At 43.4% G+C, this 22,048-nt stretch overlaps 1 long non-coding RNA gene across 1 annotated transcript in view; it reads left to right on the top strand.

The window, feature by feature from the left end:
• Nucleotides 1–1,336: 1,336 nt before the first annotated feature.
• Nucleotides 1,337–22,048, top strand: part of LOC127386433 (uncharacterized) — a 30,289-nt gene continuing 9,577 nt past the window's right edge. The window contains exons 1-2 of the long non-coding RNA XR_007889898.1: nt 1,337–1,445; nt 10,597–10,803. This is a non-coding gene — a long non-coding RNA (uncharacterized LOC127386433). The remainder of the gene's footprint in view (nt 1,446–10,596; nt 10,804–22,048) is intronic.

Below are 22,048 nucleotides of genomic sequence, written 5' to 3'. Positions count from 1 at the left end.
TGAGCTGTGCAGAAGTGAATGAGATTTAGATGCTAAGGCATAAGGTCCTTAAAGCAATAAAATCACGCAGCTGTGCTTTTTCAGGTGGAGGTGAACACTCACAGGGTAGGAGCAGGCATTAGACCTGTCAGGAACAGTAACAAGTTTTACTGTACTAAAAAAAATATATATATATAAAAACCCTAGAAAGACTTAACGTTTCCAGTGCTGGGCTACAGCTGGGGACAGTCATAGGCAGTAATGCCACAGCTTTACTAAGCCACATTTTGACAATTTCAGTTCTCCCTGTGTCAGTGATCCAAGCCCATTGTTTCCCCATATGGGAATCATAGAATCATAGAATGGTAGAGGTTGGAAGGGACCTCTAGATATCATCTAGTCCAGCCCCCTGCCTCAGCAGGATCACCTAGGGCAGGCCACACAGAAACATGTCCAGATGGGTTTTGAGTCTCCAGAGAAGACTCCACAACCTCTCTGGGCACCCTGTCTCAGTGCTCTGTCACTTTCACAGTAAAGAAGTTTCTCATGTTGAGATGGAACTTCCTGTGTTCCAAGAAAACTGGCAAGGGGAGTGGCAGTGTTGTTTGACTCACTTTCTGGTGGGCTTAGGTGAGGAAAGAATGTGTCCTGTGCAGTCACTGACATTATAGATTTAGATAGTGATGTTTGAAAAACAAGGCTTTCCAGGTTTTTCCAGCAGTTTGAGTAAAAATCATCAAAAGCTTAGTCCTTTATTTTTTTTCTTTCCTTTTTTTTAATTCCCTTTTTTATTATTTTATTATTTTTTTGGCAACCCCATCCCTATTCCAGTTGTAGTTGGCAGAGATGATGCTAAGTTTTTAACTGTACTGCCTTTTTCTACTTCGAGGAATAATAATGAAATTGACTAATTGAAATTGAATAATCGACTCACTGACTAATGAAATTGAATAATGAAATCTTTGCAGTGGCAATGGTGCAAGGTGGTCTTGTACAAGTATGCGCGCCAATGGGAGGGCTGTGCAGACAGCGGAACTTTGAAAGCCTCTCTCACTATCCTGCTGTTCCTTATTCGCATGGAGGTACATCTGGTGAGACGGAGCAGCTTGTGCACGAGGGCCGCCCTGCTGCCTTTCCCCGGATGGGGCAGCTCTCAGCGGCTGGGCGGGGGGCTGCAGGCGCTCGGGCAGTGCGTGTTCTCTTCGGAAAACCGGGCGGGCTCCCGGCCCGGGCCGCAGCGCGCGCGGCCGCCCGGCAGGGGGCGCCCAAGCCCTTCGGGAGCGCGCGGCGCGGGGGGCAGGGCGCTGCTGCACCCTCGGGGCCCCGCGGCCCCCCAGCTCCTGCCGTGCCCCCCGCGCCCTGGCTCTCGGAGACCCCCGTCCCGCAGCCTCAGCCGCCCACATGTGTTAAAGGCAGCAGGAGCCTCTTTTGCCTGAGGGGCTTCTCAGGCAGAAGCCCCGCGCCAGGTATGTCCCCCATCCTCTGGGCACCGCAGGGCAGCCGCGGCCCTCCGTCCCCTGCGGGAAACAGCGTTGCTTTTTTGTTAGCGAGATCCTTCTTTGGCAGAGTGCGGGTGCGTGGCCGCTGCGGGGCTGGGCAAGGGGCGAGGCGGGAGCGGCGCTCGCATTTGGCGGCGGCGGGCCCGGGCGGGGGCCCGGGGCGCTCAGACCTGCTGCGCAATCTCTGCCCCGAGGCGGGAGGTGCTGGTAGCGCTGGGCCACGCTCCGGGCTGGCCGGAGCCGGGGCGGGGCAGCCGGCAGGTGGCAGCCTCGGCAGGCGGCGGCGACGAGCGGCCCCGGCGCGGCGAGGGCCGGGCTGGGCGCGGCAGCCGCGGGGAGCCCCGCCTCGGTGTGTCGGCCCCGCTGGCAGCGGGCAGGGCTTCCACTGTACCCGAAACACATCAGGTTGCCATCCTGAAGACTTCGTGAAGAGCTTAACTCTGACTTTAAGACGACGCAATTGAAAATTGTTGTTACTGCAGGGCGGTTTTGCACTGCTGCCCCAGTTTATTAGATGGTCAACAATTAAATGATGCCGTGCCCAGCAATTTGACATTTTTGTTTCTTGACAACTTTCTACGTCTTTTTAGTAGGTTTTGTTTTGGACAAGGTTCTTCTGTGTGTTCACTGTCTCTTCTAAACCAAGCGCTACGTGTGGTGTCCAGATATATTGTGAATAAGCAGAATTTGTTAGCTGGTTAAAAATGAAATTATTCTTAGTTAGCACAGAGTATAATTCTATACTTAGGTTTCTGACTCTCATTTATATTTGGCAGCACAACTTTGGACCTTAGATGCACACTTTCAGTGCTACAAATTAATTTTTGAGGTCCTTGCTTTTGTAGTAGTAGTGACTAATTTACACGCCTGCCTCCGCTCCCTTTCCAGCCTTCTATTCATAAGCAACATATCAAGGGTGGATGGATGCCAGCAGAACAGCCTGTCTTCGGGAAGATGCTAGCTTTTTTTTCACCCTTGCTTGACTCTTGTGTTGGCACAGGAAGACTGTCAATACAACCTCCACCATTACCTTATTTTTCCTCATTTCCTTCTCTCCCACTCCGGGTCCCTCCAACACTTCAGTTTCTTTCTGATAAATATCTTGATGCTGAGGAAGGTGCTAACAGGAGTTTGTAAGTGTTTTAATTTAGAAGTCATTCTTTCTGAGATTGATTTAGAGGAAGGAAAAGTCTCTTTGTAACTGTCACCTGAATATTTCACATCTGATACAACTGTGTTGTCTTTTTTTGATCAGGTTTCTTATGATCTGTCCTGTAGTCACCGAAGCACTTGAGCTTCTTGCTGAAATTGCACCCAGCCTTTCCACACGGGGAGGGAGAAAGGAGGTCTGCAAGAGTTCATGCTAATAATGCCTCTCACTGCCCATTTCCCACACATCTTTGCTAGCACAAACAACTAAAATAGTCCACTTGCAGAGAACCTGATTCAGCTTTCTTGCATTCCACAATAACAGATGGATTGCTAGACTGTTTACTGTTGCTTCCCACAAACTTCCTGTTAGTAAACTCCTGTATTATTTATGAAACAGATAAATTACAAAGAAGTATCTTAGCTAATTACTGCCTGCTGGTGAACCTCTGCCAGAGAAACTTTTTACACAAATGTGAGTGTGGGAGCAAAGATCACTGCCGCTGCAGTTTTTTTGGTATTATTTTTACAGCTGTTTGTTTCACAACATAGGGTGATCCTGGCTGGACTGGTGGCCCTGTGGTGGTGAGCTCTGAGCAGGCATTTCCTGCACCCAGGCATGTGCAGCTGATCGAAGGAGTGAGGGGAAGGGAAAAAAAAAGGCATGCATGCCTGCAACAGAGATTAGCTATGAATAAGAAATGTTTTAAGGCCTTTTTGTTTTACAATTACAATCATGAATGAGATGTTACTAATGTGATACTAATCTCTGCTGACCTGGCTTAGGAAGCTATCTTGGAGCTGTTGGCAGAAAACAGTGAGAATAGTGCTGTATCGATCCCCTTCACGCTACTTCTGACAGAAGTACACAGTAAATGTGAAGAAACTTTATTTTCCTTTCAGTTTGGCTGTTAAATTTCACAAAACACGAGCTGAGAGCACTTTGTTTGCACTGCATACTGTAGGTTAGACTGATTTCTGACTCTTGGTGGGGTGAGAAGAGGCCAGCCTAAAATCTGTTTGTATAATTATATCAACAGAGCTAGTGAATTGTAAAAAATAGTCTGTAATCAAAAAGAGCAAAATGTCATGCAGAAATATGAAACTTACATATTATCAAAAGTACTTTTAGAGATTTTAGAAATAACACTTGACCTAATGTTGTCATTCTGGTTTTTTAAATAGTTGCTATTATATTTAACTGAGTCTCTCTTCTATTTATGTATTCTGTATGAACTAAGTGGCTGCTCCACCTAGTATTTATGATTGCAGACAGACATTACATATACATACAGAAACAATGAAAATTTTCCTGATCTGAGATGCAGATATATCTTTCTTGAGATTTTTTTGTTTGATGCCCTAACCTGAAAACAAAACTGGAAACAGCACTGCAGATCAAGCACTTTCTAATGTTAGCCCTGCTACCACAGATCATTTGTTGTGTAAAGTTTTAGAGAAAAAAGCTACTGTGCAGCTGGAACAGGGCATTTGCTGATCCTGGGGCAGAGCTGATTTGTGAGTGTTTGGGACAGGATCATGTAACCGAAACCACTCATTTCAAAGAACAGTAAGAATTTCACTTCTCTGATCAAATTCTCTCTTCTCTGCCTCCTTAAGTACCCTCACTCTGAGCTCCTATTGACAGAAAAATAATTCAATAATATTAAGGGCAGATGATCAATGGCAGTTTTCTCTTGATGCTTCAATCCACCAAGAATCTTGTAACAGATGTTTCTGTGCTTTATGCAAATAGGAACTTCATGGACCAGTTTTCCTTTCCTCCGTGGAATATTTGCAGCTGGAAAATAGAAATCCAGCTCCACGGCACGAGGCAAAAAAACCCCCAAAATGTGCTGCTGACCCAACAGGCAGCGGAGAGAAAGCAAGTGAGGCTTTGATGTGAAACTGAAATAACCATTCTGCAGGTTCTTAGTATCACCTCTGAGCGTCTCAGTCACGCAATGCACAGGATGGCAGGGGCTGTATGGGCTTTCTCTGCTGCAACGCTGTTGCTCACAAGTCATTTCTGAGAAAGGAAGAAGAATCTTTCACGGTTGTCTACAATGTTTCTTCACAAATCATTAATTTTTTTAATTCTTATTTTTATCTTTCTGAAAAGCTGTTTTCCTTCTCACAGTAGTTATGGATAGCTGTATTAGGTAGGATCTATAAGTGTATTAAAAATAGCAAAGTTGAGTTTGCCTTGGAGAAAGGATTTTAGTTTCTTATATGATATAAATAGGGTAAAGACATTTATATAAATTGTATGTGTTTAGTTATGTTATTTAAAATAGCACAAAAAGCTGGATATGTGAAAATGATTTATGAAAAGAAGGTGGAAAATTTCCTTTCTATTTATTAAAAGGAAAAATCAGCCCCCAAACGTAGTGAATTAGTGAAGGTTTAAGGGAAATATAGTACTACAAATTATTGCATAATATATAAAAGAACACTTGTATTTAGTAATTTCTATAATATCAGGCAATAAGGACCTGTTATTACCCTAGAAAATAATAGGAAGTGGTCATCCTAAATGCAATGATTTAAAAAATCCTATTTTTATTCCTATTATTAAATAAAATTAGCATTGTTCTTTTTGGACTTTTTAATTTTATGTAGTCCTTTCAATATTTCTATGCTTTTTTTTTTAATAATCAGACATCAGAACAAGACTATCATGAATTGTTAGTCAACATATCTGTACCTTATTTTCTTGGCAAGGCTTTTGTTAATCTTCTCTATTTTAGGTGCTTTAAAATACATGGTGGGCCACAAAAAATCTTTACAAGATTTTAATTTAGAATTTAATTAAAAACCTGTATCTGGTAGTCTTATAAATATTCAGTTGGGAACTTTGATAAATAGTATTTACATGAAGCCTGATTTTATATCATGGTATTCTGTAGAGTCTTGTCTCCATTTCATGATTAGTCAATGCTGGGAAGAAATTTTTATTCAATTCAGATGCACCACATAATTTTGTTTTAAAGTCCCTTTCTGTACCTCTTTTTTCTAGTTAAACTTACAATAAACATTACTGATTTAAAAAAAAAAAGCTCCCCAAAATGAAGTGCCAATACTAGGAAAAGAGGGAAGAAAGGGACTACGTGTGTAAATAAATGACTATCATGCTGTACTGAATCTAATTCAGGTGAACAGCCAGTACGTTTGTACATGTTAGAGCATGTCTGCTTCAGCAAGATGTGCACCTATGATGTTCTGCAGGTAAAGTCCAGCTAAGACCTGTGTCTGAAGAGTCAAATACCATTCTAGAATCAAGTATTAATTTTAGTTTGTCATAAGTGCAGCTGCATTTTCTATTTAATTATAGGTTCCCACAGTAGTAATTTTTCCATGACCTGCTCAATCTCAAAAGTCAGAAAATTGCTTCTTTTTTAAAGCTGACAATAGCACGGTATGTTTCCAAAGGAAAAAGACAAATTACAGAAAATCATTACTTTAAGCATATTTAAATAGCCAGGAAGAAATCCTAATTGAAAAGTTTGCTAAAATGTGAAAAAGTTAGCAGTAGTTTTTTACATTTTTCTAAAAAAAAATATTATTCTTCAGTTGCTTAGTTGTTTGTAGCTTTACAATCTGCTTACCATACGATGCTTTTCCTCTCTCTGCACAGCCCCTAGCCCCCCTTCTTTTATCTCTGATAAGGTTAGAGAAAACGTTTTTAGGAAGCAAACATTTTAAGTGGAGAGCAATTAATTTTTGAAGCTGATGAAAAGGTAATGCGAATCTTTGTATTACTTTGCATGGGCTTCAGAGCAGTCGGTGAGACTTTATTTTCCAGTAGTAGCTAGTTTCCCTAGTGTTTTAAAAGAGTTTTGTAACCCTATAATTACTGTAATGTATGTAGAGGTGATATAGTAGCATATTTATGTTAAACTTTAACATGATTAGAGTAAATAATTGACCTAAAAATTGAGCAACGTTAGAGTAATCCTTAAATGAGCATGTTTAATGAAGTCGCTGGGCTGTGTCTGCGGGGCAGAGCCAGCAGGGCAGTGCAGTGTGGCTCTCCTGGCACCTCTGCCTGCACTTCAGGGATTGACCAGTGCTGTTTGCAGAGACACTGTTGTGTGCAGGTGGCGAGCCCTGGGATGGGGCTGTGGGGTGACTGCCACTGTTGATGGCCAGTCCCGGTTTCGGCCAGGTGAGGAGCACTGCTATGACTCCTCGGCTCTCTGTGCCCCTCACCATCCTGGCCAGCTGCCTACGTAGTTGACAGTTACCAGTCATTAACCAGTCATTAACTTCATTACTGCCAGTTAGGGTATTCCTACCTACAGTTGTTGAGAAAGGAAAAAAAAGGAGGCATCATAAAACAGACTTGACAATCATGGAGTGCACCCCACTCCTGCCAGACCCCTTCTCCCCAGTAAACCTGTACTCTTCTCACTTTCCTCTGGTTCCTCTCTTACTGTTTCCCACCTCCAAGCTTTTCCCCAGTGCAGCAGGGCCCAGGTCCTTTCCCTGGCTCATCTCCAGGATTTGGCCAGACCAGTGGAGAGCAGCTCCCAGGGAGCAGAGGCAGGGCTCTCTGGTGTTGTGCACGGGCAGTCCTAGGTCCACAGAGGATTTTGGAGGGGCTGGTGGATGCAGGAATTGCAGGAGGAGGTGGGCTGGCCTCTGGGAACCACTGCTGGCATCTCCTAATGGAAGAGAGAAGAAGGCCTTGACTGGAGTCCATTCTGTTGCCATAAGGTATCTGAAAAGAGCATTGTTTGCCAAGGTAGATAGCTATGGTCTTGTGCCTTCAGCAGTTTCACAGTAGCACAGAGGAGCTGCTATCCTTTATCTGCTGAAGCGGCCAAGCTCTTCCCCATATCTGTATTCTCCATTTCCCATCTCTAAATGACTGTAGCTCTTACAATTAAGCCCAGACCATAGTCCTGTGAGAGAAAGTGGTGATTAGCATGACTCTTACTACAAAGAAGACAACCATTAGAGGAGGAGTTTGTTGTATTTTTGTTTTATTTTCCATGAACCAGCAGGTCAGGTTGATCCAAGTGGCTCTTGCTGCAAGACACAGAATGAGTTCAGGAGAGTATTGTTGTCTCCACACAAACGCTGGGGCAGCTCCACTGGTGAAAAGAACAGTGGTAACTGCCTAAGTCTATTCAAGCTTTTACTCCATGATGTAAAGATATGGCCCAACCCATTTCTGCATGAGGCGCTCCAGATGTATTTATTAGTTTAAAATAAATAAATATTAAAAGTTTAAATTTAAGCTAATGCTTCAGGTTTTTGTTCTGGTTAACCATCCAGTACCTTAGACATGAAACAGTGTTGATCTAGACCTTAGACCTGAATCAGTGCAGAAGGACAATGAAGGGGCTGGTTCCCGGTGTCAGGGGCAAGCCGAAGCCAGCAGGGGGCAGGACCGCATCCTCCGTTGGTAGTTGTGCTGGCCTGGGTGTCCCGCAGCTGTTCAGAGAAGGGACCAAAGCAGACCCCATTTGTTCTGCTCTCAGTTGCAGTGCTGCTTCTCTTTTGGCTTGTACATCCAGAGGAGCTGTGTGCAGAAGTAATCAGGATCCAAGGATTGCTTTGGTCAGCAGTGTTTTTTATTTAAAGTAAAATGAAAAATGAGGTAAAGTTTGTCATACTTGCCTCATACTTTTGCTTTCTGCCACTTGGTTTCTTTTTTTTACTAGTGTGAAAAAATAGAAATTTACATATGAGGGGCACGTGTGCATCTTCTCAGTAGTTTGTTGTTGTTGGTGTTCTAATTTTTCAGTCATTTATCAGAGTATGCTGTTGTGTTTTCTGACCCACCTGATCCCAGACCATGCTGATCTACAGAGTCTTGGTTTGGTGACAGCTGGCTGAGCACGAGCACAGCTGAGTTGGGGGGACTCAATGTAAGGGCCTTGACCCCCCAGCCAGAATCTTGGGGAATTCTTTTTGTTGGGTGCTTTCAGGACGAGGCCTCCCCCAAAGATGAAGGTAATTTCTGTTTGACAAAGTGGGGAGACAACAGGAGGAAGAATAAAGATGAAAATGTTCTAAACAGTCAGCTGAACTTGTTCAGACTGATACCAGCCTGTGGCATTCAAACAGCAGCTAACCCAAGGTTTCCCTAACCTTGGCAGAAATGTGGGAAATAGTTGCAGAGGGATGAAGTGTTCTTGAACTGTTTCTCCAATGTATCAAGCACAAACAGGCTTTTCTTCAGTATTAAGCATATGCCTCTCTTTTCTTTCCCTTTAAAGAAACTTTTTATTGTAGATTATAAAAGGAAAAAAAAAATCAATCTCTCTCTGTTTGTGGACCCTTGTGCTGCCTCTACACTATCCAAGGACAAAGATGCAAATCAGGACCTCCCTGATATAATAGTATTTAGAAGGCAAATATCTTGCTAAAGTCTTACAGTAAAAACAAAAGGTTTCAAAAGAAATAGCTGTGCTCAAGTGTCATTTTAAACAAAAAGGAAAAAAAAATAATTAACCACATTCTTAAAAACATCAGCCAGAGCTTCCCTGGAAGCATCAAAAACAGCATTCCAGATAAAAGCAGCATGATGTGAAGAGACCTGATCAGCAACAGATTGATGTCTGGGCTTGGGGACTAATGTAAGAACTTAAAGACTTGGCTAGAGAATATATCTTGAGAAGCATAAACATACAAGAAGATGCCAAACCATGAAAGGCTTCCTTTGCAGTGAGAATTCAGAAATCGGCGTGTTGACAAGCACCAAAGCCAATGCTGCAAGCAAAGCACACAGGGTGATGAATAAACTCAGCCTTTGGGAGCCTAGGATGAGATCTAGAAAGGGGCCAACCTATTTAGCCACAGTTTTGGGTCTCTACACTCAGCATTAGGTGCCATCAAGTCTCAGTTCTCCCTACCTAGCTGCTGGTACTGTGTGTGCTCATGTTTGGTTTTAAGAGTGGAAGGAGAGACTTCCAAGAGGCTGACTTTGCAGCAGGCTGGTTGAGCCATTTGCTGAGGCAATCGGAGAGCCAGGTTTAATTTCCTGCTCAAATGCGCTGCATTTGCTGGCCACTGGCTTAGCAGTAGGCTCCTGGAGTGCTTCCCTGGAGGCCATATATACCTTCTCACGTGTACTGGGTGAGAGCTTGGAGGCTGTGTGGGGTCTGAGCTGCTCTTGGGCTGGCACAGCACGTCGGAGGCAGATGTGCATTTCTGTGACTGCAGTTTCCACGGCAGCCTCCATGGAGCTCCTGCAGCAGCAACGCCAGCTTTAAACACCTGAGCACCACGCAAAACAAGGGAACAGATAATGGCTTGTGGTGTTCTTACCTGTGAGACCTGGTCACAGTTTATTAACTGGAGGAGCCGCTCTGGAATGCTAGCAGTGAAGCAGTGTTCTTCTCTTGTGAAGAAAAAGAAAAGGTTTTCTTCTAGCTGTACTTAAAATGGGATAGGGCAATAGCCTAGAAATAAGAGATTTACATATGAAGCAAGATAGCTTATTAATGAGTTAAATAGATCCTAGCTAATGTGCACTCTGATTTCTGATAGATAAGCTCTGTTTAGAAGGTATATTTCTAAGGAAAATAGACATACCTGCAAAAATATGGGATGTGAACATTGCAGCTAATGAAGAGGAAAAAATGAGCTCTTTATCTAAAAGAGCAACTTGAGAGGGCAATCCATAGGAGAAAACAACAATGTCTTCATCTTTTATGTTTAGCAAAACCTTACATAGACTGCCCAAGCTAAACCCTGCATTCCTCTGGTTTGGGAGAGATCTTGAAAGTCCTTTCAACTTGTTGACTTGCTCCACTTTTGCCAGGCCTTCCTGCATAAGCACACTGATCCAAATGCAGTCATCCCTTGAGACGTACTCATGTTAATAGTCAGGTATCTCCTGGAGGCTGAACACCTACCCTGGGAAGACACCACTAAGTCCTGCAGGCACCTCTTCTTTCAGCAAAGCGCTTAACAACTGTGCAGCTGATGGCTCTCATTCTTGTTCACTTGGCAGGGATGGCATCACTAAACTTAAGCTCACTTGTCACAATGGCAGTAGAGCTGGAATTTAATTATCTGCTGGAGAGAAGCCCTGACAGCTGTGGCGTAGGTTTTTCAATGTGGATGTTGCCTGGATCACAAGAAAAACATCAAGGGCTGGTGTGAAGAGCCATGTTCTAAAAGCATCTCTGCCTGGGTTAGACCAGTGCCTACCGAAGAGGTATGTGCGATTATCTTGACGCTGCTTATTGACAGTCATGTCAGATTGTGATTAAAGTTTATCTTTACTGAAAGTTGTCCTCAGGAATCCTTTTACTTCATCACAAGTAACTTCTCCAGGGCTTAGGTTGGAAGCTCAGTGTTTGCTTACCATATTACCCCTGGGTTTGCCTCTGGCTTGTGCTTCCTGGAGGAAAGGTGATGGGTCTGGCTCCCAAAACAGTGCTGGTCTGTGGTGGCATTCAGGTAGTGAAACCATTCTACTAGCAGCAGCATCAGGTAAGATCTCATGATTTTTGTATGGTAATGGTTATAATAGATAAACTAAGGAAATGTTAGCTGAAAAAAAGGCCAGCTGTTTTTGTGGTTTGTTTTTTTTTTTATTGTAACGTTCACTTAGCTTGTTACGTGATGCCCATTCTTGTTGTCAGAACCAGGGCACTGGGCTCTTTTTATTTTTAGCTTTTTTTTTCTTCTTGGCAAACAAGTACTCATAGCAGTAGCTCCTGAAGTCACTGACATGCTCTGAGATGTGAAGGCACTTTTATAATTATTTCTGTTACACACTTGCAAAAGTAAAGGGCCTATGCTGTGAATAGGAAGTTGCCTCATTTGGCTTTTGGTTGCCCCACTGCCAACCTTGGAGGAGCACCACACTGCCCACAAACACACACACTTTGGGAGCCCTAAAGGCAGACCAAGATTTGCCTCCTGACTTTTGTCCCTGAATCTGCTTATGTCCCAGCATCCAAACATACTGCCCATCAAAGACTGAAAAAGCCCCTTTTCTGTGGGGAGTTTGTGAGTGCCAAGCGATGCCTAAGGACTTGCTTTCCTTCTCACACCCCAGAGGCTGCCCTGCATGCCTCCTGGAACCTCCTGGCTGCAGGTGGGCTCACCCTAACTCCTGGGGTATTTGGCTGCAGTCCTTCATTTGACCTCCAGGGATGAAAGCTGAAAGTCTGCTTTTCGTGGTGGAGGGGAAGCACTGTGTAACTTCCATCTAAAGAAGGGTGAGGCTGCCTTTGGCTCTGAAGATGTTTTTTCTGGACATTTCTGTTTGGAGCCTTTCCCTGTATTTAAGAATAGGTGACCTGGATGGTCACTTACACAGTCAGTCTTTAGGTCACCTTCAGACTAAACCATGTTTGACATGCCGTGTTTCTGGAGCCTCTCACCCTGGAGCTTCCTGGGCTAAATTTGGATGTTAGACCATATAACTGTACTGCCCAGGTGCCAGGCTAGGCAGGGACATCCCTGCCTGGGCCAGAGGTGAGCTGGTGAGGTGCCTTTGAAAGGCCCTGAGCTTCTAGCATGAGCTGAAAAGGAGAACCTGCCTGGGAGAGGGCTTTGGGCAGGACTTTCTTCTCCGTAAAGAATGTGTGTTGTAATCTGTTTGTATTATGCACTGGCAACTCTTGCTTATTGCTATTAGGATTAGAAAAAATTTGGAAATTCTGGAGTTAAAACTACAAATTGCATGAAGATAATACTTAATAAGCACAAATATATGGTAGGAGTTTTTTTTCCACCCTCTTTATATGACTTTTAGACTTACAAGCTTTTATCTTATTTTAAGAGGCCATGTGAAATAAATTAAATGTAACACAAGATGCTGTTAAAAAAGATTTAATGACATCAAGAACTGTTCTATATTAGTACCAGATCTTATACAGACTTATGGATGTGAGTGATTTTGCTCCCATAGATAAGCTATTGAATTAACCATGGCTAGCCATTAAAATGTTCAGAATCAGGCCCTCGTTTTGGACGCACTTCTCATTGTTAAATCAATGTGAAAGTGAAATCTGTCTCCTCTCAAAAGGAAATTGCCAAGACTTTCTACACTGAGATTTGGGATCTGTAGAAAATGAAGCCTTTTTATTTTTTCTTCCCTCCAATAATCTGTTCAGTGAACAAGCTGTGAAAAATAGTTCTATATTTTTTCCATGTGATGCAGCAGACGGTAAATTTCCATTTAAAAGAATGATCAGAGTAGCTGCTGGCACTGAACTCTGTTGTCTTAGTCAAATCTACTTACAAAGAGTTTACAGCAATACAATAGTTTATTATTTCACTCAACAAGAAATCAGATGAAAAAGGCAAAGGGGAAGCCTGAAGTAGGTTCATGGTCAGAATTCTTTTCTTTCTTAACATCTTGTTTTTTTAAATGCAGGAGTTGAGATCAGTAGTTTTATGTGTAAGGAGGAGAATATTTCTTTTCACCTCTACTTTTGTATGCTGTGAAATAATCAGACTTCACACGTCTATAGTGCCTTTCTTCTGGGGATCTGAAAGCACTTTACAAACATTAATTAAAGTCACACAAGACCCATGTGGAGGTAAAGAAGCATTGTTTGTGTATCTAATGCAGAATGCTTAACCTGATTCTTTAAGTACTATACAAGGACTACAGCAAAATAATGGAAGAGCCAAAGCAAATTAATCTAACTGAATTGCTAGGAGCGTATATATGTGTGTATATATGTATGTGCTCATGTATGTGTGCGTGTGTGTGTGCATGCCTGTGTCTGCAGATCTGTATCTTGCTATAGACTACACTTCATCTGCCCCATGTGTCCTGCCCATTGTTGTTTCAGGCAATAGGATGAGTGTTCCTGCTTCTCCCTGCATGGTTCCTCAGGTCCCCCTATAAATGTGTTTTTCCTAGGAAACCTGGGGAAATCTCTTATTGTCATTTAATAGACCAGGATTACTTTTAAAGATTTAAAAAGCAGAGGTATTATTTTTTTGATCACCAAGTTTGTGAACGGAAAGAAGAGGTGGTCTGTGGGAACCTAGGAGGGGTGTTTGTTCCCTGAGCTGAGGTACCGAGAACCTCTCCAGTGGAGGTGCTGGCACCTCTCCTCTTTGTCTGCCTCCTGGTGTCCCCAAACCTGATGGCCTTGCACTTGCTTCTGCCACCTGTAGCAGCTTGACATTGGGCTTGGCTATCCAAGATGTTAACAATGTCTATAGTAAAGTATGTTACATTATTTTATAGACTTTACAAGAACAGGTGTTATCCTCTGCAAGAGGGACTTTTAGCACCATTTCTGCAGAGGTGTATTCTTTGTTGCAGCCCATCTCTTCTTTTCCTCTGAGAAGTCAAATGAAAAATAGGTTTTCCTAGGGGCTAGAGGATTCTATTATTTTCTTTGTTTGGGTTAAAGCTGCAGGGAAGCTAGTCCACACTACCACCATGAGTTTGAAAGGTGGCTGGCTGGCTGCTAAAAGCAAAATGGGCGACGATGCTGCTAGGTTTCCTCAGCTCTTGTTCCATGTTCTGTTGCAATTTTAAAATGCTTTTGGGTCACCGTCGTTAGATCGGTCTCTTAATCTTCATCATGTCTTCTTTCTGCTAACTTACTTGCTTTGTTTGTCTGACATAGGCTGTAAGATCTTGAAGTGCAGAGAGAGCATCTTTTATCTCTGTAAAGTGTCATGCAAATTTAGGGTGGTACGTTAATATTTAATAATAGTATTAGCGATGGAGATTAGAATTCTGGAGGAACGTGCCTCCTTCCTTGCAGATGCAGAACATACAATGGTGAATTTTGTACTGTTTCATTTCCCTGGTGACATTTTCCCTGCTCACCCATTTTCAATTGTCCCTGGTAAGGCTATTGGGACACAGTAATTTGAATGGAAATTACTTAATTAGAACTGGACGAATAACTGCTTTTTCAGCTGAGACTTTGAAAGAAACTCCTCTAAAATAAAGATTTCCTTTTTTTTTCTCGTTAGAAAAATGAAAACTGGAAAAAGGGGCACACCTTCTGATATCTTCTTAACATAGAATCATAGAATGGTTTGGGTTGGAATGGACCTTAAAGATTCCAACCCTCTTGCATGGGCAGGGACACCTCCCACTAGACCACATTGCTCAAAGCCCCATCCAACCTGTCCTTGAATGCTTCCAAGGATGGGGCACCCACAACATCTCTGGGCAACCTATGCCAGTGTCTCACCACCCTCACAATAAATAATTTCTTCCTAATATCTCATCTAGATCTAACTTACTTCAGTCTGAATCCATTCCCCTCTTTTGTCCTGTCACTATGTGCCCTTGCCAAAAGTCTCTCTCCAGCTTTCTTGTAGGCCCCCTTCAGGACTGGGAAAAATCCACTTTTTTTTTAATTTCAACAATAATCTTCTCATCACCATCTGAGCAGCTGTGCAGCCAGGGCAGGGCTGGGGTGGAAACTATGTAGAGGTGTCCAAAAAGGGGTCATGTGTGAGCTCTTGTGGTGCTGGAGCTAGTGGGGGATCTGTGCTCCCTGCTGGGAGCAGAGGGGCTGCAGGGCACTCAGGCCTGGGGCAGCATCAAGGGCTGCGAGCAGCTCAGAACCATCCCCAGTGCTCTGCTCATCAATGCTGCTAACTTCTTCCTTTTTAGTAGCCTTAAGAATAATAATAATAAAATAAACAGTTTGGCTATATAACTAGATTAATTTTATAGGAGGAGGTTTATGCTGTACCTTGCTGAAATCTTAAATCCTCTAATCATTTTAGCCAATAGTAATTAATTTACAGTAATTAAGACATATACACATCAGATTGCCAAGCACAACATTTTTCTCATTCATTTATGACTTAATAGACTTCCGTGTATATGTTCAGTCTTTACTAATTGCACAGTTGATAATTCTTTATGACTTTGAGGAGTTCAATATTTTCTGTCTTTACTGGCTGCATCCTCTTAGTATAATCATAGGCTTAATTTTGTTTAACTTATGCTCAAAGAAAATATGAATCTAAACCACAGGAGGCAAATAAAACATGTCATTGTACAGTTTGCTACATTTTATAAGACCATTTTAAAATGGGAGCCATCCACCCGTTCTGTTCAATGGAGTAAATGGGACCTAACCATGCTTTAAGGACTGTGCTTATCTTTAAACTGATTAGTTTCTATCCTTATTACAAAACACAGGCATCTATAGCAGGTCTAATATCTAATTTTATATGCAATTAAATGGGCAAGCCCTACTGCCTCCAGCAAAATAATTTAATCCTTGTTATGTACCTTGAGGCTCCCTGGGCCAGATCAGAGCCCAGTTTTGCCCACTCCTGTGGAGGGCAGGATGAGTCTTCGTGCAGGGGGGCTGTATGGTCCTGACTGCAGTGGGCAGGATGGGGTGGAGATGCAGAGAGGGGCCAAGCTGACAGCCCAGGGTCAGTGGGAGACTGGGGAGAAAAGAACCTGTTGTCTGGTGCTGTGTGGGCAGCATGGATGGGGTGGGTGGGAAGGGATGAGCGGTGCTGATCTGGGATGCTGGAGCAGGCTGTGCCTATGTCCCTGTTGTGCAGGTTTTGGGGTATGGTGCCCATGCTTGATGCCATTGGGTGTGTGGACAGGGCAGAGGTGCTTGTGGGGCAGCTCTGGAGGTGGGTCTGGTGGGGCCAAGTGCTTTGGAGGATTCTGTGGGATGCAGCACTGTGGCCACAGGCAGGATCATACTCTGACCCAGGGCACCCAGATGGAGATGCATCTTCCCTGCTCTGTAGCCTGGCACATGGAAGGAAACAGTGCTTTACCCAAAGGTTAATGCTTAAAAAAACCGCCCCAAACTCTCACAGTTCTTTTTATTCCCCCCCCTCCCCAGACAGAAGTGCCTAGTGTGACTCCCTGAGGCAGCATTGTGCTGGAGGTCCCTCTGCCCCATACCCTCCAGGGCAGGGAGGAGAATGCCAGGGCTGGCACCCAGCTGGGAAGCCGGAGCCGAGGGGCGGCCGGGGCCCATTTGCTCATAGCGGCGGCTGGTTAAGCCCCAGCCAGCACACGGCTTTAACCAGGCGCCTGGGGGCCAGGCCAGGAGAGGGGCTGCCTTCGGACGTGTGCCTTTCACTCCCTCTTCTCTTTTTCATTCTTTTTTTGGAAATCGTGTTTAACACTTGTACAATTTGGTGAAATTACAAGCCTGAGAGGACAGAAGGAGAAGCCAGTCTGTTTAAAAAATAAAAAGAGGACATGATTACTTTGCCGAAGCCGTACTTTCTGTTTTCTCTTCCAAAAGAGACAAAGGGAATAAATACTTAAAACCCAGTGGTGACGACAGTGAAGCAATCATGCAGTTGCTGGATACCTTTGTCTCTGGGAGGCATATAGTAATTTTTACATGTCTGCCACTGGGTGTCAAACCTTTCTTTTCTTTCCCTTTCCATTTTGGATGGCCAAACTGATTATCTAAAATAGAAAATTAGCACACAATGGCTTTACTCTGTGATACCCCTTATGCAACTAATGGGCAAAGCTTGTTAATTGGTTGTAAATGCCAGCAGGTTGCCAAGATAATACTTCAGAAATAAGCGGGTATTCTGATAATTACAGCAATCTTCATCTATAAAAGCTTAAGTAGATGAAGTACTGGCTGGCTTAAAACCAAGATTTATCCCGCTGCACTCGCATTAAAAGAAAAAATAAGATGAAACAATAATGTAGCAAAACAATTATATAGCAGGAAGCGTTGTAGGTTTTAGAGATTGTGAAAACTCAGAAAGTAAAACAGTGCTGTAATAACCAGTTATGGAAAAATAGGCCATTTACATTTGTGTATAATTAAATAGTAGGCTATGCAATTTCACTTTTTAAAGTAAACTGCCTTTTCCTTTTTTTATAGGGCAACGTAGCCATAATTGCTGCATTAAAGCTTTAATGAAAGAAAAAAGCAGCAGATCAAGATTACATGTAACATCCACATTTGTACTGTGGCGTTCTGCTTGTTTAGTAATGGGAAGCTACTGAGGAGATTAAAATTGCAGAATTCTTCATAGGTTTTTTTTCCCCGAAAATTGCTACAGGAAGATCATTCAAAGTCTAAAATACATACAATTTATTTTTCTACCTTCAATCCATAAGGATTTAATGGCTTTCCTAACTCTTGGAGTGTCTGAAGAAATACTTTCTTGTAAAAGGGGGGTATTATTTCAGCTCATAAAAATTATCAAAAGTAAGCGACTCATACTTGAACTGTGGAGGTCTCACCTCATGTTTTAGACTATTACTGCAAATGCCGAACAGTATTTTTTAACTCGGTGCTGCTTTTGAGCTTTCCTGTCAGAATTATCAACAGGTCGATATGGAACCTTGTTATTTGGCATTTCGATATGTTTCTTTTTACATGTTAGAAACAAATTGTGAAGTGCAGTAAAGCCAGGCTCAGCTGGGTTAAAGCTTTGAAATAAGAGTAGAGCTTTTTTGTCTATGTAGAGATTTTCGTCTATGATAGTCAAACACAAGAGCTGACATTTGAGAAAAGTTATTTTTTTAAATGACCTTGGGTACATCTCATAGATGGTGTTTAATCACTGGTGGGCACATGAGGGCACGCTTTGGCTGCAGTGTACCCTGCAGAAGTGCAGCCTGGTGGAATGCTTATGGATATGCTGGAACTGAGGCTCAAGCACACGGTGCTGTGGAAGGCTAGATGTGGGTGGGTGCATTCTGTCCTGGCAGCCTGTTTCCAAATACTGCTCGGAGGGGCCGTGTCCAGGTGTGGTCATGGCAGCCTCAGGTTGAAATCTTTCCTCATGCAGTTTCCATAAAAAAATAAAAAAAGCCTATTGTGTAGAAGGGACAACTTGCTGTGGCAGCCAACCCCTTACATTTTGGCAAAGAAAGAGTTGCATCATGTTGCCTGAAACCTTCTGGGGGAAAGGAGGCATGAGAGCACCGGGCTGCTAGGGGAGCGGGGTGTGAGGCCATCCCCCCGCGCGCCAGCCCATGGCCCGCGCCGCGTAATGGACTTTCCTAGTTAGTACATAATATATGGCACTTGTCCAAAATGTGGCTGCAGGAACCAGTGGAGGAAGAAATAACTTGACAGGATCCTTTAATGGATCTGTCTCCCTCATCTTGCAGAAACAAAATAAATAGGAGACTTTTTCAACTGGCATGTATTTCCATTTATGCTTTAAAAATTCATGAGCATAGGTTTCATATGATGGTGTAGTTACTATGGTAATTGTTTATTAATCTGGACTAGCTTGGTAATTACCACAGTTCAGTTTATATAACCCAAACCTGGAGTTAATGTATGGGTATGATTTCTTTACGCATCCATCTTTTAGACACTTTTTTCAACCTTTTTTTGTTTTTTGTTTAGCAGAATACACGTTTTCCTCTCTCAGTTCTACTTTTATCCAAGTACATACATTTCTGGAAGTGTAGAGAGAGTGTAAAAATGAGCACGAGAAACTTGCTTGGAGTTGGCAGGCCAGGACAGCCAGGAAAAAAATAATGTGCAGAGTTAAGCAGCAGTTTCGTTTGGGCTATTTTTTTTAATTTAAACAAAAAAAGATATTTTTTTCCTTTCCCTGGAGGACAGCTCATTTGTGGGAGGGCAGCAAGGGGCAGAGGGAAGCAGGCTGCAGAGGGGGCGACACTGCAGGAGCCCCCGTGCCCAGCCCAGGACTGTCCCCCTGGCTGAGGAGGACACTGTGTGTCACCCTGCAGCTCTGCTATTTGTGTGTGCCAGGCACATGCGTGAGAGAAAACTCAAGAGCTGAGCTAAGAACAAACGTCTGTCTGGCTTTGGCATTTGTGGTTTTCTAGGGGCTATGTGTGATTTTGCTAGTGGAAAATTTAAGAGTGGTGAGATGCCCACTGAGTATGCCCCAGCCCTTCAGGAAGCCCTGCTGCCAGCTCACCTCAGCCAGTCTCCCAACTTTCCTGGAGAAACTTCATTGAAAAACTGAGCTTGTTCATTAAAAAAAATCTTTCTTGCTTGCTTTTTCAGAGAGGCACCATCAAGCCTGCTGTAAGGCAATTCTTTTGCAACAGGCACTGTGGTGGTGCTCTCCCAGAGACCCAGGAAGGAGAAAATGAGATTAATATTTTTGGTGAACTTTTTTTTCATTTATCTAAAGCTTCTTATTCCCAAAGAGTGAAAAATTTTGCCCACTGTGAGTCTTTTTCCTGTGTTTATTCTAGGTTAGAAACAACTGATTGTTGTTAGCTCCTTCCATAACAATCCTTAGTAAAACCAGGAGCAGCCTTGTTGGTGGGTGACCGACCCCTCCTCACCCACCCCTGCTTTGCTCCCCACCGGCTCGTGCGGCTGGCAGGCTGGAGAAACCCCCTGCTCCGCCTGGCTCTGCTGCCGAGAGATCCACATTATTTATATGGCAGAAGTGCAGGATGCCATCTCCCCGCTCGCTCTGCCTGCATAAATTGCGCGTGTTTATTATTCATCGTAACACAGCACATTCTCTGTTTCTGTGTCACTTGTCACTAATCACTTATGCATCTGATGTGCAGATCCAGAGCAGGTTCTTAGGCATTCTTGGCTTTGAAACATAAGATATGCATGGGTAAGAGTTTATCCCACCCCCAAAATAACAACTTTGATACATTTTCCAAAGGGAAAGTGCATATGTTACAGTACTCAGGAGCAGCAATAACCAAACTAGCTGAGAAGTGACACGGACTTGGGTTATTTTCTTGTTGTGGGTTTTTTGGTTTTGTTTTTTTTTTTTTTGTTTTGGGTTTTTTTTTTGTTGTTTCTCTTTAGTATTTCATGAAAGTGTGTAAAAATCTGAACATTTGAATGCCACACGCTTCGTTCTGCCTGCGAGATAAAGGACATTTCTCTAAAAGAAACATACGCTCCTTGTTCCTTGTTTTGATTCTCCATACAGCTTGTCACAATGCATTTACATTTTGTCCATACATTTGGATTTGACACTCGAGCTGTGCTTTTGAGGAAGGGATGCAAACTCTTCAACTTTTTGGAGGCAGTTCTGCACTGCCTGCAGCCTTGCCGCAAGCAGGGGACCCACGTTGCGCGCTCAGCCCTGCCAGGTGCCTCTGAGACCCCCTGCCTCGTGCTCCGGTGGAGGGGCTGGGCCGGCTGAGTTAGCCATCAGCTGGGGAAAAGCTCTTCCTTGGTTCTTTTCTCTCCTGTGCCATCTCACCCCCCTTCCCAGCCTGCCTCTCAATCCATAAAGTCAGTTGCCAAACCTCAGTGGATGGCGGAACTGTGCCTACTCCAGCTTTTCCCCCCAAATGTCTTCCTCCCATCTCTTGTAGACTCTGGGAAATGCCTGAAATTGCACTTCCCTTGCTTAGATCTTCTCTGGAAAGCACTGTGGAAACATGGGCAGCCCTAGAAACATTTAGTTTAAGACACTTGTCTTTTTTCCTCCTTTCTTATGGCACTGGATGAGCAGCATTAAGGGTGTGAGGCTAGGGATGGGGCTCCAGCAGGGGTAGTGCTGGTGTGGACAGCCCTGGTCTCCGGGAGTCTGGGTGTCAATGTGAATAATGGTTGTTCAGCTGGGCAAATCCCATCTATCATCTATTGAGAATACGGAAAACATTCCTGCATGTTCTGGTAGCTGACCTAATCCTGCTGTAATGCTGCAAACCTGGCATCTGCAGCCAGTGGCGGATCCTCCTACGGGTGTGAGTGCCTGTGCTGGACACCTGCAGTAGCTGGCTGTGCCATGTGTATGTTGGTCTTTGACTTGCCAGCACCACGTTAACCTGCAGCAGAGGACTTGTGATGTTGGCCTGGTCTCTTGGGAGAGCAACACGAGCCAGCTGGCAGAACAGTAATCAGGATGCCCTGTATTTACCAAAATAGTATTTAATTTTTTTTTGCACCAAGCATCTGCAGACCAAAAATTATTTTCTGTGCAAATACTGAAAAAGTCACAAACCAGGTCAAATTGTGTGATGTGAATGTTTTCTCCTCTCCCTAAGGCTGCTGAAATAGAGGACACCTTACTGATCTCCCCGTCTAAAAACACGGGGGGTTCATTCAAGAAGGTAATTTTAATTCCTTGTTCTGCTGATACCTGATGGGAACAATCTTAATAGCAAGTCCTCCTTCTTGAGTGAAGTCAGCCCTGTGATAACACCAGAGAGGCAGCTTGAAATTAGGATACAGAAAACTGATGCCAAAAATATGTCAGCTTGGAAGGTCATTAAGAATTACCCATTTGTGCATGTTCACATGCCAGCAGTACCTTAAGTGATTACCTTGGAGGGACAGATTTGTCTAATGAACATACGAATTAACAATATAAAATTGTGATTGATAAATCAAATAAGAATTTATAATTTGGCAATGAATCTAACCAGAATGGAGTTTCACTGGATGTGAATGTGAGAGGAGCTGTTGATGTTCTTTGCTAAAAATTACTCTTGGTGGTATTTTTCCACTTCATGACACCACAGTTGTAGGTGACTGATCTGAAAACCAGCCTGCCTGTACCTCAGGAAGAGACAAGTTGTTCTG

Source organism: Apus apus, chromosome 6 (genome assembly GCF_020740795.1).
Source record: "Apus apus isolate bApuApu2 chromosome 6, bApuApu2.pri.cur, whole genome shotgun sequence".
NCBI lineage: Eukaryota > Metazoa > Chordata > Aves > Apodiformes > Apodidae > Apus > Apus apus.
The sequence above is the reverse complement of the archived record's forward strand: the minus strand, read 5'-3'. Positions and strand labels throughout refer to the sequence as shown.